The sequence below is a fragment of the Rhinopithecus bieti genome, unplaced genomic scaffold, assembly GCF_001698545.2.
Source record: "Rhinopithecus bieti isolate Rb0 unplaced genomic scaffold, ASM169854v2 scaffold_70802, whole genome shotgun sequence".
Classification (NCBI taxonomy): Eukaryota; Metazoa; Chordata; class Mammalia; order Primates; family Cercopithecidae; genus Rhinopithecus; species Rhinopithecus bieti.
Window position 1 is genome coordinate 574,427 of NW_016827192.1, and position 19,822 is coordinate 594,248.

At 35.3% G+C, this 19,822-nt stretch overlaps 1 pseudogene across 1 annotated transcript; it reads right to left on the minus strand.

Annotated features, from left to right (window-relative positions):
* Positions 1-15,528: 15,528 nt before the first annotated feature.
* LOC108523216 (5-demethoxyubiquinone hydroxylase, mitochondrial pseudogene) lies at positions 15,529-16,359 on the minus strand (annotated as a pseudogene). The gene has a single exon (XR_001883754.1). The product of XR_001883754.1 is annotated as a 5-demethoxyubiquinone hydroxylase, mitochondrial pseudogene (transcript).
* Positions 16,360-19,822: the final 3,463 nt, after the last annotated feature.

Genomic DNA, 19,822 nt, shown 5'->3' on the forward strand with positions numbered 1-19,822 from the left:
TTTCTAAGTTTGAATGTGTTAAAATACAGGTTCAGCTGTGATTAACCCATTAAAAACCTGCGAAAACCATGGCTTAACCAAGACACATTTATTTTTCTCTCACAAAAATAAGTCTGTAGGTTGGTAGTTGAAGGCTGACATTATAGCTTTAGAAGTCAACAGAAATCTGGGCTTCTCCTACATCCTTCCATGGCTCCTAGCTTCCACCTCATGATCTAAGATATCTTTACTTTGCTCCAGTTATCACATGCTCATCTGACCAGCAGGAAGGAGGAAGGGGGAGAAGAAAAGACAACCCCTCCAGCAAAGAACAAGGGTCAGTTGTACGCTAACACCTTACAGGTCAGAAATTTGTCACGTGGTCACACTCAACTGCAAGGGAAGCTGGGAAATGCAGTCTCTACTGGGACTTATGTTCCTAAGGAAGAAGAGAATATAGTTCTGAGTTTGAATCCCAGCTGTGTCATTTACCAGCTAGGCGACCTCTGGTGAATTAGTCTTGTGAATCTGAGTTTTGAGTTTTCTTATTCCTCAGATGGAAAGATAATATCAAACTTATATGGTTATTGCAGAAGTTGAGTAATAGTGTGACTTTACAATATCTGACACATAGCTTAACTGTACTTGCTATCTGTAGGAGCAGTTACTATTTTGACAAGATGTCATTGTGGGACAAAAAGAGGAATGTCGTGTCTCAGAATGTCAGGAAAGGATCCAGAGCAGTGATCACTGACAGCTGAAATATTAATGTGTGTGATTCTATTGTAGTTCTTATTTAGTTAAAAAGCTCATCTCAAACTAGAACCTTAACAGTTGGCACAGTTGTTTCTTATTTACTTCCTCATCTCTTATTTGGGGGCCTATTCACCAGTTCATGTCTGTTAGCTACTCAGTGTCTGCCTATGTGTCCCATTCTTTTAATTCCTACAACTATGACACTACTTTAGCTCCTTATTATCTTGTTGCTGGACTTAGGCAATAGCCTCTTAACTGGTCTGCCTATCTTCATTTTGCTTTTGTTTTTCCAGCCCTCTCCCCTCCCTCCACTCCCAAGAGTGATTTACTAAAATTGTAGATGCATGGTTCTTTATGGTTTGCAGGATGAAGGAACAATGCCCCAGCATGGAGTTCAGAAATTCAACCGATTTTTCTAGCCTCATCTCCACTTGTCCCTCTGCAGCCTATCATACTGGAAACAAGGGCTTTTATGCTGGTTTGCATTTGTTCGTGGTGTTCTGAGCCTGTATTCTCCTCCCTTTCTCTACTGACCAGCTAAATCCTACTTATACCTGAAGATGAGCTAAGATACTACCCCCTTCTTGAAGATTTTCCTTTGTCTCCTTGAGTAGATTTAAATATTTACTTTTCTATATTTTCAGCATACTCAGTTCAAATTCAATTACATTCAACAAATACTTCTTGAGGGTGTTCTATATATTAGATATCGAGCATAGTCCCTGCCCTGAGGGAGCTCATAGGGGAAGAGAAATGTAAGCCCACTGTGACACAGCATGATTGTACCACACCAGAAATATGTATAGATGGTAAGTAAGTAATACAAAAGAAGGACTGAATAACTGAGAAACAGTTGGGAAAGGAATAAGAGAGAGTACAAGGAAATCTTCCCCAAGAAGATGATGTCTGTGTTGAGTTTTGAAGAAGGTATAGAAATTATTCAAACAAAAAAGGGCAAGAGGGAGAGGCTGAGAACATCTGAAACAGAAGAAACATTTGGATAACATTTGTTAGGGAATTATAAGCAGCCCAGCATAATTTGATAGCTAACATAGTTACCACTCACAAAATGCTCACTGTGTGCCAAGCACTGGGCAAAAATGCATTATATTCTTTATCTCCTTTTACCTTACAGACCCTGTGAATAAAGTTTATCTCTAGTTTATAAGTATGGACACTGAAACTGAGACTAGTTACATAATTTGCTCAAGGCCAGACGTTTAGTAAGGGATAGATATGTCATTCAAATTCAGACATATCTGGTCTCAGTGGTGCTGGAGGTGGAAAGCAGTAGAATAATGGGATGCAGGATTCATTAGAAGTCAGATGCTAAGGCCGGGCATGGTGGCTCACTCCTGTAATCACAGCATTGTGGGAAGCCAAGGTGAGTGGATTGCCTGAGGTCAGGAGTTCGAGACCAGTCTGGCCAACATAGTGAAACCCTGTCTCTACTAAAAATACAAAAAAATACTAGCTGGACATGGTGGCGTGCACCTTGTAATCCCAGCTACTCAGGAGGCTGAGGCAGGGGAATTGCTTGAACCAGGGAGGCAGAGGTTGCAGTGCACCAAGATTGTGCTACCACACTCCAGCCTGGGCCACAGAGCGAGACTCTGTCTCAAAAAGAAAAAAAGAAGTCAGATGCCAAACGAAGGAATGTGGACTTTATCTTTAGGCAATATGTAATGAGAAGAGTGTAGACCCTGGGGGGAGAAGGCATGATTAGATTAGTGTTTTGGAAAGATGACTTTGTTGGCCATGTAGAGGAAGAATTAGATCAGGTTATTCCATAGTTTTATTTAATACTTTTATCATCAACACTGTATTAAAGTCAATACTTTTTGCAATTACTTTTCTGGTAAATGGGGCTGTGTTTATTTTTTTAATCCCTCTCATGGAGTATGTTAATTAATAAATGAAGTAATTAATTAATGCAATTTTAATTTAGAAAGTTTCTATGCATGATAAGGAGACCAAATAGCCACTTAGCTGATTCTATTTGCTGACACCTAAAAAATGTCATGAATAAAAATAAAAAACGGTCACTAACTTTGGAGATAAGACTTATGAAATATGAAAATACAGCCAATATGAGGGGAAAGATTGCTAATTGAAATCTTAGCAAAAGTGGAAGTGAAAAAAGCTCTAGTGTTTAGGAAACTTGAATTTGACTTGCAGCTCCGCCATTTCTTAACTGTGTATTTGGGCAAATTCTTTCACTTCTCTGAGCTGGATTTTTCCCATCTCTACAAAGAGAATAACTTTTGAGTAATTCAGAGAAGTCACAAAGAAGGTGGATTCTAGGTACTAATAATGTTTAATTTCTTGATTTGAACAATGGTCGTATGAGTATGTCCACTCTGTGAAAAGTTATCAATTATACATTTATGTGTACATATTTCTGCATGTTTTTTTTTTATTTTGAAAGTAAATTTATGAAAGAACACAAAATAAAGAATTGTTTTTAACTTAACTGATTGTTTTCCCAGATTGGGGAATCAGTGTCATAATTATTGATCTCCAACAGAATAAAAGTAATATATGTCATGAAAACAAATATTATGAGAGACTATCCATAAACTCTTTGGAGCAGACTACTTAATAAATTAAAAAAAAAAAAACTACAACAGAGGACTGCCTTGTCAAACATGTTTATCACTACTTCTGAAGCCTCGCTCAAAGAGTAAGCAAAAAAAAAAAAAAAAGTGCAAATCTCTTTGACAAAGAAAGTGGGAGAGTAACATGGTAGAAAATAAAAGTCAAGTAATATTTGAAAATTATTTTTATTACTTTGATTTTGAAATAGCTTAATATTCATGATCAGTTGCAAAAATAAGTACAGAAAGTTTCCTGTTTCCTTTAACCAGCTTGCCCTAATGACAAAATTCTTGCATAACTCATAGACCTTTTGGAAAACCAGGAAACTGACATTGGTACAACACTATTACTTAAGTACAAATCCTCATTTGGATTTCAACCCAGTTTTTTATATGTACTTTCTTTTTATGGTATATAGTTATATAAAATTGTGTCATATGTATGATTTGGAGAATAGTCCCATCAGAATTAGGATACAGAAAATTCTATCACCAAAAAAAATTATTTCCTGTTGTACCTTTATAATCTCACCTTCTGTCAGCCCCTGGACAATTATTGATCATTCTTTCTCACTATAATTTTGTCCAGTTTGAGCATGTTATATAAATGAGATTGTATAATAGACAACTCTTGATATTAACTTTAAAAAAAAATCAAGTTGCCTAACATGTAATGAGCAGTTATTCCTTTCGCTGAATAGTTTTTCCTTGACCTGGATGTACCAGAGTTCTTTAATTTTTTTTTTTTCTTTTATTTTAGAGTCTTACTCTGTCACCAGGCTGGAGTGCACGGTGCGATCTGGCTCAAACTGCAACCTCCACCTTCCCAGGTTCAAGCAATTCTCCTGCTTTCAGCCTCCTGAGGAGCTGGGATTACAGGTGGCCCACCACCATGCCCAGCTAATTTTTGTATTCTTAGCAGAGATGGGCTTTCACCATCTTGGCCAGGCTTGGTCTTGAACCCTGACCTCATGATCCACCTGCCTCGCCTCCCCAAAAGTGATGGGATGCAGGCGTGAAGCCACCACGCCCCCGGCCAGATGTACCAAAGGTTCTAATCATTCACATTGTTGAAGTGAATTTGTGTGTTTCCAGTTGTCCGCTATGTGTAGTAAAGCTGCTATAAACATCTGTGTACAGGTTTTTGTGTTGACAAACTTTAACATTTTCTAAGGCCAATATATGCAGGAGCATAACTGCTGGGAATTAATGACCTGTGTAAAGTTTAATTAATAAGAAACTGCCAAACTTCCTTGGTGACTATATCACAATGTGTGAAAATGCAGTCCCTCCACCAGCATGTGGTTATTACAGATATTTTTATCATCAGTATTAATTTCATATTTTAACTTTAGCCACTTCTAATAGATGTGTAATGATATCTTATTTGGAGCTTTCATCTGCATTTCCTAATGGCTAATATGAACATCCTTTTCAATGTTTACATTTGTCGTCCATGTATCCTATTTTGTTAAGTGTCTGGTTCAAGTTTGCCACCCATTTTTGGTTAGATTTTTTTTATTTAAAAATTTTTTTACTGTTGAGTTTAGAGCATTCTTTTTTTTTTTTTTATTTATATTATTTATTTTTTTTATTATACTTTAAGTTCTAGGTACTGTGCATAAGTGGCAAGGGTTTTGTTACATATGTAATACCTATGCCATGTTGGTGTGCTGACCCCATCAACTCGTCCAGCAACCCATCCAATTCATCATTTATATCATTTTTTTTTTTTGGTTTTTTTTGGGTTTTTTTTTTTTTTTTTTTTTTTTTTTTTTTTTTTTTTTTTTTTTGTTAACTCCCAATGCAAGCCCTCCCTCCTCGCCCCCTCCCCCTCTCCATGATAAGGCCCCTGTGCGTGATGTTCCCTTCCCGAGTCCAAGTGATCTCATTGTTACAGTTCCCACCTATGAGTGAGAACATGCGGTGTTTGGTTTTCTGTTCTTGTGAATAGTTTGCTAAGAAATGATGGTTTCCAGCGCATCCATGTCCCTACAAAGGACGCAAACTCATCTTTTTTTTTTTTTTTTTTTATGTATTCTGAATACCTTTGTTATTTATATATAAAATATATACATTGCAAATATTGCAAATATTTTCTTAGGATCTTTCATAGAACACATATTTGTAATTTTGATAAAGCTCAATGTATTAACTCTTTTCTTTATGGATCATTCTTTGGTGTCATGTCGAAGAACTCCCTGCCTAACCTTTAGCCATGAAGATTTTCTCCAATGTTTTCTTCTAAAAGTTTCAATAATCTTATGTGTTACATTTATGTACATAATTCATTTTGGGTTAGTTTTTGTATAAGATGTAAAGTTTAGATTGAGGTTCATTGTTTTGCCTATCATTGTTCCAACAGCATTTGTGGAATAAACAATCCTTTCTCTATTGAAATGCTTTTGCATCTTGCCAAAAACTAGTTGGCAATATCTGCACAGATCTCCTGTGGGACCCTATATTGTGCTCCATTGTGCTCTGAATTATATGATCAGCATATGTTTAACTTTATAAGAAACTGCCAAACTTCTCTGTTGACTATCTCAGCAATGTGTGAGAAATATTGTGCCTTTACCAATATGATACTCTTGATTATTGCATCTATATAAGTCAAAATCAGGTCATATTATTCCTCTACCTTCACTCTTCTGTTCAAAATTGTTTTGGCTATTGCAATTTCTTTGCCTTTTTATGTAAATGTTAGCATCAGCCTGTCAATACCTGCAGGTAATCTTTCTAAGATTTTGATAGAAATTGCTTTAACGCTATAGATCAATTTAAGGAAAATCGATCTTTACTATGTTGAGTCTTCCAATCTCTGAACACACTATGTCTCTTCACTAATTTAGTTCTTCTTTGACTTCCGTCTCATTGTTAAGGGAGCCTTAAACAAAAGGTTCTCTTTTTTTTATGGACCCTAAGGCTGGGGAGAGAGTGAGTGTGGGGAGCTACCAGTAGAAAAGTACTGAGTACTGAGCCAGAATGGGGAAAAGTGTCTTCAAGATTTCTCCCTCCTTCCTCCATAAAGAAACTCCCACCATCATAGTATCAAATGTTAAACTAGTATTTTATTCCTGCAATAAATCCAATTTGGTCATGATGTACTATTATTTTTACATATTTCTGCATTTAAGTTACTAATATATTGATGGGGATTTTTTTGCAACTCTGTTCAAGAAGGATATTGGCCTGCAGTTTTGATTATTTCTTTTATAAAAAAATTATAAATTCAATTTCTCTAATACTATAGAATTACATGCCTTATCTATTTTATCTTGAGTGAGTTTTGGTAGTGTGCTGTTTTGAATGAATCAGTCAATTTCAATTGTCAAATTTATGTATGCAGAGTAATTTGTAGTACTTTGTTATTTTTTTTTTAATGTCTGTTGGGTCTGTAGTGAAATCCCCTTTTAGTTCCAGTATTGTTAACAAATCTTTTCTCTTTTTCACTTTCTGGATTTGCTGAAAGTTTTTTGACTTTACTATTTTTTTTTCAAAGTATCTGATTTACATTTGATGAATTTTCTGTCTTGTTATAGTTTCTTCATTGTTTTGTTTTAAATTTTATTGACTTCTGGACTTATTTTTATTATATCATTCCTTTTGCTTACTTTGAGTTTTTCTAGTTTCTTGAGGTGAAATTGTAGATTACTTATCTGCTTTTTATTTTACAATATAAGCAGTTAGTGCTATAGATTTCCTTTTCAGAACTGTTTTAGCTGCATCTCCCATATTTTAATGTATTATATTATTATTTCATTACAGTTTAATATATTTTTAAATTTTAAATTTGCTTTGAGATTTTTCTGTTTGAGTCATGGATCATTTAGAAATACCTTGTTCCCTTTCCAAGTGTTTGGATTTTTCTGCTACCTTTCTTTTATTAATTTGTACTTTGATTCCATGATAGTAAGATAATATAATTTGCATGATTTTAATTCTTTTAAATTGGTTAATGTTTGTTTTATGAACGTCCCATGAACACTTGAAAAGAATATATATTCTGTTGTCTTTGGGTGGAGTTTATAAATAATCAGTTTGATCCCATTAGTTGAAGGTATTGTTCAGTTGTTCTAGATTCATGCTAAAATTTTGTCTCATGGTTCTATCAATTGCTGAGAGGAGGTTCTGAAGTCTTCGACTATATTTGTGGATTTTTCTCTCTCTCCATTTATCTCTGGTAGTTTTTGCTTCATACATTTTGCAGCTTTGTTTTTTGGTGCATATACATTTAAGATTGTTATGTCTTCTTAGTGAATTTACCCTTTTATCATTATATAATGTCCTTATTTGCCTCTGTTAAACTTTTTTGTTCTTTAGTCTATTAACATAGCCCCTTCAGCTTTCTTTTTATTAGTATCTGCATGGTATTTTTTCCCACCCTTTTACTTTATTTTTAAATTGTTATTTATTTTTTGTTTTTGAGACAGGGTCTCTGTTGCCAAGGTGGAGTGCAGTGGCATGATCATGCACACTGTATCCCAACCTCCTGGGATCAAGCAATCCTCCCACCTCAACTTCCTGAGTAGCTGAGACTATAATCATGTGCCACCATGCCTGGTTAATTTCTAAATTTTTTTAAACATGAGATCTTGCTATGTTGCCCAGGCTTACTTTATTTTAATCTACTACTGCAATTATATGTGAAGCTAGTGTTTTGTAAACAGCATATAGTTGGATCATGTTCCCCCCTGCCACGTTTTTCTGCTTTTTAATTCATCCTGTCAATCTCAGTCTCTTAAATGGTACCTTTAGATGACTTACTTTTAATGAATTTACTCATATGTTGAAATTTAAATCTGCACTTTCATTTTTTTGCTTTTCGTTTGTTCTATTTTCAATCTTCTGTTTCCTCTTTCCTTTCCTCTTGTGGAATACTTAAACAATTTTTAGAAGTCAATTTGATCTATCTGTAATTTTTTTTTAGTATACCTATTTCTGTATTTTTAGATAATAACTTCAGGGATTACCATACACATACATAGTCTTTTTGCAGTCTACTAGTATCAACATTTTACCATTACCACTTCAAGGAGAATTATAAATACTTTATTGCTATCAGTTCCCTTTTTCCTTGCCCTTTTACAATATAGTTACCATAAATATTACATTGAGAATTATAGAACATAATGTTTTAATTTTAACATTATATGTTTAATTATGTTTAATTAACATAAAGTTTTTAAAAATTTAAGAGGTATATATATTTATTCATATATCTGCTCTTTGGATTGTCATTTGTTTTTTCCTGATTCTCATAGTTTCCCTATATTATCATTTCTGTCTGAAAAATCTTTTAAGCAAAGCTTTTAGAGTAAGTCTGCTAACAACAAATTCCCTTTAATTTTGTTAATCTGAAAATAACTTTATTTTACTTTCATTCCTGAAGGATATTTTCACTGGCTAGAATTCTGGAGTAATAGTTTTATTTATTTTTTCATTATTTGAATAATGTTTTACCACTTTCTTATGGCCTCCCTGATTTCTGATGAGAGATATGCTATCATTCAATTTTTTTTTCTCTTATGAGTAGTGCATAATTTCTCTCTCTCTGCTTTCAAGGATTATTTTCTTTGTCTTTAGTTTTCAAATATTATTATGTGTCTTGATATGAATTTATTTGGGTTTATTTTGTCTGGAGTTCACCTAAATTCTTGAATCATAGGTTTATGTCTTTTACCAAATGCAGAAATTATTCAGCCATATCTCTTCAAATGTTTCTTCAGTTTCACTCCTTCCCTTGTCCTTATGCAACCCTGATGACACAGATATTAGATCACTATTGTGTACTGATTCTCTCTCCTCCCAACCCCCTGCAAGTCATAGGCTCAGATAATTTACAGGTGAGTTCAAGGAAGAGATAACTCTTGTGTTATACAACATACAATGGCAGATATCTTCTCAAGTCACATTATGAGGAAAGTATAACTTTGATTCCAAAATTCAGGTATAGGTATTATCCCCCAAAATAAAATTGTAGTCATTATTTTACTTATAAACATAAGTATATATATTCTAAATAGGTGGTAAACTAAAATAGTGTATTAAATAATGCATCAATATTGTGTAGAATTTTTACGTGAAATAAAAGGTGAAAAAATTATTGTCTCAGTAAATTCTGAAAAAAACTATGATGGCGGAGCAAGACGGCCGAATAGGAACAGCTCCAGTCTCCAGCTCCCAGCGCGAGCGACACAGAAGACAGGTGATTTCTGCATTTTCAACTGAGGTACTGGGTTTATCTCACTAGGGAGTGCTGGACAATCAGTGCTNAAAAACCTACGATGAAGTTTAAAATCTAATTATAATTGAAAGCTATCAAATAACAAGGAATTTTTAAAAACCCTTAATATGATATAAAAAAATACATCAAGCCTAATATTCGACAGGAAAACTTTAGATGCATTTTCTCTCATGTCAGGAATAAAATGAGGATGTCCACTATTATTGTTACAGCTCAACAAAGTATTGGAGGTCTTGGAAGATACAATAAAAAGTAAAAAAAGATGTAAAAGGTACAGTGTTAGAAAAGAGATAAAACTCTTATTATACATAGATGATAAGATTATCTATACAGAAAATATTATAAAACCAGGCTATTAGGACTAATAAGAGAGTTCTAAAAAAGTTATAGTGTTCTTCTACTTAAGTGATAATTACAAGAAAATAAAAAATATAATATCATTCTAAATAGCATAAAAACCTATGATATATATAAAATTAATGGAACTCTATAGCTTCATGTGGAAAATTTGAAAACCCAAAAGGACATAAATGAAGAGTTATACTGTATTTGAAAAGTTAATATGGCAAATATAAAACTTTTCTTTCAAATTTAAATTCAATGAAATGAAAATTAAAATTAATATTTTCATAAGATATTTTTGAAAAAATCAACAAAATGAAAACAAAGTTAATACTGAAAATCAGAAGTTTTGTATGAATGAGCCCATGACTAAGTAAATTTCATAACAAAGCAAAGAAATGTAACCACCATATAATCTATCAGATATGAAGACGTACTGTAAGGCATAGGAATTTAAAACAAAATGTGATACTTCTGTAGAAATATAAAAATAAAACATAATATACAGTTTAAATAGCAGCCATGTATGTAGATGAATAATATACAAGTGCCAACGAAATCAGTGGAGAAAATATTGATTGTAAATTGGTTGGTGGAAGGAAAACTGGCTCACTCTATGCAGAAGAGTAAAGTTGGATTTTTTATTGCATGCCATTTACAAATGTGAATGGCAGATGAATTAAAGGCACAAATGTAAAAAGTAAAACTGTAAAGCTAATAGAAAAAAAAAAAAAAAAAAGAACACCACAGACTATATTTATGACCTTGTAGTGAGGAAGAACTTCTTAAACAAGACCACAAAAGCACAAAACGAACTGTGGAAAATTGGTAGATTTGAGTGAAACCACTTTGGAGAACTGCCTAGCAGTTTCTTATAAAGTTAAACATGTGATTACCATATGAACCAGCAATTCCACTGCTAAGCATCTACCCCCAGTAAATTAAAACATATGTCTACACAAAAACTTGTACATAAATGTTCTTAGTGCTTTATTTTTATAAAAGTCCCAAACTGAAAACAACCCAAATGTCCATCAGCAGAAGAATGGATAAATACACTGACAAACACAACGTGGATGTAGCTCAGAAACCTTATCCTGAGTAAAATAAGCAACACAAAAGAGTACATATGGTACGATTCCATGTAAATACATTTCAAGAACATATTAAACCAACCGACTGTAATAGAAAATAGGTCAATGGTCTTGAATACTTGAAAGGGGTATAAGGAAATTGTTTGAAGAGATGAACGTGTTCTATGTCATGATTGTGTGGCAGTTACATGAGTAATTTATTTGTCAAAAATAATCAAACTGTACACTTTAAAGGCAGTATATTTTACTGTGTGCAGATTATACCTCAAAGAAGTTGATTTGAAAAAACATTATTAAAAATTTATGAATCTGACTATATCAAAGTACAAGATTATTGTTCCCTAAAAACACCATAAATAATATTAATAGAAATGTGCCTTGGATCAGATGGGTGAAAGATTGGAAGAAGATATTTCAATGTCAAAAACTGAAGAGATTAATATGTACAATAGTCACACCATCAAAGAACTTTGTTAATCAACAATAAAACTGAGAAACTCAATAGAAAAAAAAATGGGAAGGGTAATAACTTGGAAATTCACAGAGGGGAAATTTAAATAACCTATAAATACATAAGGAGATGCTCAATTTCACTGGTAATTACAAAATAAAATCAAAACAAAATTTCAAAAACGTTTTATATATGGTAAAAACTAAAGTCATATAACACCAAATACTGAGCTGGAATGAGAGAAATGAGAATCTTCATGCTGCTCACGGTAGTAAAGACTGGTATAGCCATTCTAGAGATAAATCTGGCAGTATTTTAATCAACAAATATTTAAACCATTTTAAGGGCTAGGAAATAAGCAGTGAGTGAACAAAACATATAGAAATATTTGGCTTCCTTAAGCTTATAATCTAGTGGACAAAGAAAACAACAAACAAAATGCAAAACTAAGGTATGTTAGATGGTAATAAGAGGCATAGAAAAAGTAAAGACAGGATGAGAGTAAAGTAGGTGGTCAAAAGAAAAGGAAACAATTACAATTTTAAATTTGGTGGTTAGGGAAGACCCCATTGAGAAGGAGATATTTGAGCCCAGTGAGAGATAAATCACATGTATACTCTGGAGAAGAGAGTCCTAGGCAGAGTTCGTGGCAAGCACAAGGACTTAAGTGGAGAGCATGCTTAAGATATTTAAGGAAAGCAAGGTTAGTGTGGCCTGATCTGAGGAAATGAAGAGGAGAAAAAGAGAAGATGCAGTAAGAGAGGTAAATTGAAGGAGATAGAAAAGGGCCTTGTAGGTGTTTTGACAACTTTGTATTTCACTCTGAGTAGGATGGGAAGTTATTCAATGGTTTTGTGGAAGGGGTCCTTGTAGAAATTAGATGTGTATATGGTCTAACAGATAGCAATTCCACTCCTGGCCAAATTGGACAGAAAACTCAGTAGACAGATACATAATAAGACATACACAAGAATGTTTTCCTCAGGTTTTTTTCAAGAGTGAGAAATAAGAAGTTCTTGAGTCATCCATCACTAGGAGGAATGAATGAGTAAAACTCTTGAAATAGAAGGAATGAACAGCAGTTACATATAGTGTCATGGATAGATCTAAACAGTATTGAGTGAAAAAAAGGAAAGAGAATGAGACCTACTGCACAGTTCAATAAGTAAATTTAAAATACATGTACAAATGGCAATAATAAAAGTTTCCAAGACACAGTTATCCAAGGATGTTGACCGATTAGGTGTCTATGAAGGGGTAGTGAAAAAGAAATGAGAATCAAGTTGTATATGAAAAAAATATATATTTTTTTAAAAAATGAAAGGTTATGGGAAGTTAAAAAAAAGATTATCTGCAATTTTACATTCCCTCTGACAAAACCAGCAGCCTAGTTGTCTTCTTCTTTAAAAAAACATTATAAGGAATTTCAAACATTAAAAGTGTATGTTGAATAATGTAGCAAATCACCACGTAGCCACCATCCAGCCCTCCAAATCAATCTATGGTCAATCTCCACAGATTCACAACCTATCGTCTTTCTTCCCTTCGTTTTTACTTAGTCTTTGAGCATTTAAAATCAACTTTGAGATATAATTTATACACTAAATATACCATACTATGTATACTAATATAATGTATATAATAAAATATATATGTAAGCACATTCATACTAAAAATGCATCCATTATATGTGTACATTTTGATAATTTTTTAGTACAATCGTCACCTCAATCAAGTTACAGAACATTTGCATATTCTAAAATAATTGCTAGAGCCTCATTCCAGGCAATCTCATATCACCACCTCCAGGCAACCAATGATCTGCTTTCTGTCACTATACATTAGATTTGTCTTTTTGATTTATTCTCAGAAACATGAAGTGTCCATTGTGTTCATATTTTCCTTTAAATCCTTGAACATATTTATAATATCTTAAAGTATTTTCTGCTACTTTTATCTCCACATCATTTATGTGTTTGTTTTTAATGCCTGATTTTTCTCCTGGATATGAACCACATGTTTCTGCTTTTCCACATGACTAGTAATGCTTGATTAGATGTGAGATATTTAGAATGTTACTTGTTGAGTGTCCGGATTTTTTTGTGTTTATGTAAACAGTTTTGGGCTTTATTCTGGCTGAGAGTTAACTTAATTCCAGAATAGTTTGATCCTTTGAGGCTTGTTTTCAAAACGGTATTAGGGTGGTTTTAGACTCTTAATTCTAGGGTGATTTCAGTGCCACAGTAGGGCATGCCCTTTCTGCAGTCTCTGTAGAATTCTCCAACTGTTTTAATGAGAACTTTCACTTGTCTGGAGGGAATTTGAATGTCTCCCAGTTCTCTGTGAACACTGGTAGCTATTCTTCAATTTATTGATTAATTGATTATTCCTTAGTTGTTATTCTTTACCCAGCCTTGTGTGATCTTATACTATTCATTCACTGCTTAATATTCATACAAAACTCAAGGAGACTCCTTTCCAGATTTGTGGAGCTTATTTCTCAGCATAATACCCTTCTCCCAAGTACTTCAGCCTGCATATTCCAGATATTCCAGAGCCTATCCAAACTTGGATATCTGTCTTTTTAACTTTGTAAGAACTCTGCTCTACTCACAAACCCACCTTTCAGGTTTATGCTCTGGAATGGGTGTCCAGTCAGAAAGAAAAGGCAACTGTTAGGCTTACCTAATTTTATTTCTTCTCATAAGGTTGCAGTCCATATGTGCACTATATTCGTGTCCTATATTTTGACCAATTTTATTGTTATTTAAAGTGAGAAAGCTAATCTGATACCATTTACTTCATCAGAGCCAAAGGCAGAAATCTCTGGTAGCAAGATTTTTAGAAGAATATTTAGTCTGTGGCAAGGGCCACTGGTGTATATTCTTCTATGTCCTCAATTATTTTTACCAGTATAGAACTAGCACTAACTTACGATTATACCAGAGTTTAAATTTCTCTTGCAGTACTTTGAGGCTAATATTAGACACATTTTATTTACACATACTTTACTGTATACCTTTAAGAGAAAAGGACACTCGAAAAATAACCATAGTTCTACTATCATAGCTAAAAAGTTCAACAATAGTTCCTTAATACCTTCAACTATCCAATGTTCAGATTTCCAATTGCTTCATAGGTGTCTTTTATTTTATTTTTTACAGTTTCTTAAATTTCAGAATTCAAATAAGATTCATGAAGTATAATTGTTGATTTGCCTTTTAAGCCTTTTTTAATATCCATGTTAACTTTCCACTTCTTTTGTTTTTATCTTGACATATATTGTTATTGCAGAATCTGGGTGTTTGTCTTGTCTTGGGTGTTCTTCACTGTATGGATTTTGCTGATTGCATTTCTTTCACTATTATATGATATAGTTGCTGTGATTTGAGTGTATTCCATCCAAAACTCATATTGAAATTTGATTTCCAGTTGACAGTGTTAGGATATGGGGCCTGGTGGTAGGTTTTGAATCATGGGGCACTAACCTCATGAACTGATTACTGCTATCTCCTGGGAGTGAGTTCTCACTCTCTAAGAAATGGACTAGTTTCTGCCCGAGTGGGTGGTTATAAAGGCCAGCCCCTTGTGTGTGTCATTTTGCACATGCATCCTTCCCTTTCACTTCTCTGCTATTTTATGATGCAGCACAAGGCTGCCACCAGAGGCCACCAGATGTGAGCTCCAATCCTGAACTTTATAGCCGGCAGAACCATCAGCTAAATAAATCTCTTTTCTTTGTAAATTACCCAGTCTCAAGTTTTCTGTTATAACAACACAAAATGAACTAAGTCAGTAGTTTAACATGTTCCTTTGTTAAGTGCTACTTGTAAATTGATAATTGGAGAGAGAAGCAACTATTTTTTTTTTTTTTTTTTTTTTTTTTTTTTTTTTTTTTTTGGAGAGGATTTCACTCTGTCATCCAGGCTGGAGTGCAGTGGTGCAATCTGGGCTCACTGCCTCCTGGGTTCAAGCGATTCTCCTGCCTCAGCCTCCCAAGTAGCTGGGGTTACAGGCTCCTGCCACCATGTCTGGCTAATTTTCTTTTTTTTTTTTTAAAGAAACCTTATAATTTAATTAACAAAATTCACATTGTACAAAAGTACAATGATAACTATACACTTGTTTCTTTGCAAATGTCACTTGGCAAATGACTATCATCTTTTATAGACAGGCATAACTGGACACACTTTACAATCTTTCTGATAAATATATGGCCACTTTGCATTCAGCTTGGATAACGCTCTTCAGGACGGCATAGGCTGGAGCCAATTCGGCATCATGTTCAAGGCCTGTGTCATGGTGCTCAAGCTCTTCATCCCGAAATTTCTTTATCACCTGAAGAAGTTCCTCGTATTTTTCAGGGTCCTCCTCCATCAGCTTCCTGATCTGGTTGTTGTAGTGATGTGCTATGCTCTCTTCCACTGCCACGGTGCAGGCCATTGCACCTTCCTTCCAGAGCAAGGCAGTCCCTGGCCCCAGCGCAAACCCCAGCACGTTCCAAAAGGGCATCAGAACTGTCGGCCGGACCCTGAACGTAACCATCAACTCACTGAACTTTTTCAAATGGTCCTTTTCTTGATCCCACATTTTCTGAATGACTGGCCCGACGCTTGTCCGACCCAGGACGGCCATCTGCCCGGTATAGATGCAGTTTGCTCCATATTCGCCTGCATGATCCACCCGGATTATTCGATCCACAGCTGCCCGATTGATATTGTCTAAGGTCATTCCTGAACTGCGAAATCTGACAATGATTCTTCTTCCATAAGCTGAGAGCGACCGCTGGGCACCCCGGCGCAGCTGCCACAGGCAGGGAGCCGCCACCGCCCCGGCCCAACTCATTGCCGGCACAAAAAGGCAACCGCTTCATTGAACGGAGAGGGCCAATACTGCCCTTGGCTCGGACTGATCTAATTTTTGTATTTTTTAGTAAAGACAGGGTTTCACCATGTCGGTCAGGCTGGTCTCAAACTCCTGACCTCAAGTGATCCACCTGCCTCAGCCTCCCAATGTGCTGGGATTACAGGCGTGAGCTACTGTGCCCCCTGAGAAGTAACAATTTATAATAATTTATGTTTCCATTCATGAACATACTGCCCTTTATTTTTTAAGTTCTAATTTCATTATCTGCACAGTTTTATGGGGTTTCTCGATTAATGAACTGGACATTTATTGGTTTTACTCTTTGGTTCTTTACAGTTTTTCTCTTGCTGTTGTGTTTAGCCTATTTTAACTTCCTGTGGTTAGTCAGTTTGCTATTGGCCTTGTGATGGTTGCACAAACCTTACTGTCCACATTTCTCCAAAGGATTCAGAGGAATGGCTATATGAAACATTGGACACCCTGTTTATGGTATGGAAATGCTTTTTGAAGGATTCCCCAAATACCCACAAAGGTCAAATAAATGCAATGTGGCCATTGCAGATGTCTGTGTGTATGCACGCTCATGTGACCTTTGCTTGGGTTATTGTTGCTCCTTTAAGGCTTGAGATTTGTTAGTCTCCCTTTAGCCATTATGCACAGAATTAACAGGTTCCATCTGAGAGTCTAAGAGGTCTTTGCAAAGTTTCATTTCTGGTCTTAAGCCAAGTAATTGCACTGCCCTGGATTCTAATCAGAAGATATGGAATCAGGCTCTGTCTTTCATTCCAAGGTTTGGTGAGCCACAACTGCCTGAACCTTTGTTTTCACATCCTTAAAACAGAAATTACAATACCTATTTTGACCAAATCACATGGTTGTTGTAAAGAACAAATGGATTGATGTATTTGAAACTGTTCTTTAATAGCACTGTCCAATACAAATATAATATGAGCCACATATGTAATTTAAATTTTTCTAAACCACATTCAATAAAAGTGTGAAGAAACCAGTGAACTTAATTTTAATGATATATTTTATTTAACCCAACATAACTAAAATATTATCATTTCAAATATTAAGGAGATACTTTACATTCTCTTTTCTTTACTAAGTTTATGAAATCTGGTATATTTTACGCTTATAGTATATCTCAATTTGGATGCTAACTTCTCATCAGAAATACTTGATACGTATTTAGATTGCATAATATAATTGATTAAATAGATTCACGTCCCTAAATCTCCCCAAGCCTAAAAAGGTTTTCTGTACCTGAATCGAATATCAATTTTTAAATTTAAATTAATTAAAATGTAATAGAATTAGAAATTCAATTCCTCAATCACATCAGCTACATTTCAGGTGCTTAATTCTTACAGATGGTTTGTAGCTACCGTATTGGGCAGCGCTGCTGTATGAACTGATGAGTTCTATAGATGTGACTGCCTTTACTAAAGTTCTCAAATCTCTGTTAGATTTTACATTGTTTCACTTTGATACTCCACATGAGATAAATGAATTTCCTTTGCTTTGACCTACAAAAGAATTTTCCAAGGAAAACCTCCCAGCTTTCCCGACAACTGGACAGCAGATTGCTTCCATTTCAGTAATCCAAATTTACTTTGTCTAAGAGTTGCTACACATTCTGGGAAATAAATACATCTCTAAGAGTGGAGAAAGGCTGACCAAAATAGACCGCTTTTGAAAAGCTGAAAAATCGATTCCTGGTAGTAATGCAATCTGGAGTACATGAAACCATTAACACAGGGGAGCCCACAGCGAGGTCAGGATCTATTCTGAGCCATGGAAAATCAAGCTCCGTGTGACTTTGGTACATTACCAGGAGCAAACTATGATTCCAAGCAAGGCTAAACCCATCATCTCAGGGTGAGGCGCATTCTTAGGGGGTCACCTCATACAGTTGGGACCTGCTAGCAGAAGTGAGTAGGGATATCGGGGCAATGACCCAGGATACTGTACCTCAAAAAAATTTTTTTAAAGATTTCATCACAGAATGAATACTAGAGTATTTCTCTTCTTCTTCTTACTGGAATAATAGAATAGGAACTTTTCACAGCTATTCTTTACCTCTCTAGGGGATCTTTGGAAAGAATCTGCTGCCTTCAGTCAGATTAGATGTTTTGAACAAATACATACCTGGCACTCGCCATGTCTCAGACATTGTTCTAAGCTCATTTTTTTTCCTCTTTTTTTTTTGAGACAGTCTCACTCTGTTACCCAGGCTGAAGTTAGTGGCATGATTTCACCTCACTGCAACCTCCATCTCCTGGATTCATGCGATTCTCCTGCTTCAACCTCCTGAGGAGCTGGAATTACAGGCGTGCGCCACCACGCCCAGCTAATTTTTGTATTTTTAGTAGAGACGGGGTTTCCCCATGTTGGTCAGGCTGGTCTCGAACTCCTGACCTCGAGTGATCCACCCACCTCAGCCTTCCAAAGTGCTGGGATTACAGGTGTAAGCCATGTGCCTAATGTTATTTAAATGAACTAATTTAACCCTTACAACAATCTTAAGAGAGAGGTATTGTTATAATCCCCACCTTACAGATGAGGAAACTGAGGCAGAATGAGGTTCAATAATTTGCACAAAATCACACTGCTGGTAAGTGATGGGAATGAACCCAAACAATCTAGGCTTTTCATCATCGGTAAACCCTATGGCCTATGCTATGACTGAATACGGATCAGAGGCTAGCCATGCACACCCAGCGCAGAGTACCGAGCCACGTATCCAGTCGCTGCAGATTCAGACACCACCTTCTCTAACGAACTAGTGAAATCAGCAGATAACTCATAACCACATCTACCTTTACAACTGTGCCTTGGGCTTCTAGAATGCTCTCTATCTGCGTGGCCTCCTATCAAAAGTAGCATCCTTCAAGGCTAAGCTCAAAAGAAAACTTCATTGGGTTTGGTTCCTTCAGAACCAAAATTACTTTTTTCTTTTATCTTTCCCAACCTTTTATTACTTAATCTGGAATACTGCAGTTTTTCTAAAGCTGCCTTAAATTAAAGCAATGTCTTTCCTCTCCTAGCATCAAGCCCTGGGAGGATTGGAAGTGTATTTTCTTTTTAATTTTTGTATCCCTCACCTCACCTAGCATGGTGTTTTTCACCTTCTAGGCACTCAGTAAATATTTATTAACCTAATTTGACTATAAATATAATATATTGCAAAATACACTGTAGTGGGTTTCGAGAAACTTGAGTTCCAAACTTAGTTTTGTCACCAATGTATGTAACATCTCTGAGCCTTTGTTGTCTCATCTGTAATTGGATGAGATAATCTCTGAGGCCTCATGACCATTATAGAATAGGCTAATCTTTGTTCTGAATTTTTGTACATGAAAGGTTTTTATTTTATTTTAATTTGCTTTTTATTTTTTGAGATGGAGTCTTGCTCTGTCACCCAGGCTGGAGTGCAGTGGCCCGATCTCAGCTCACTGCAAGCTCCGCCTCCCAGGTTCATGCC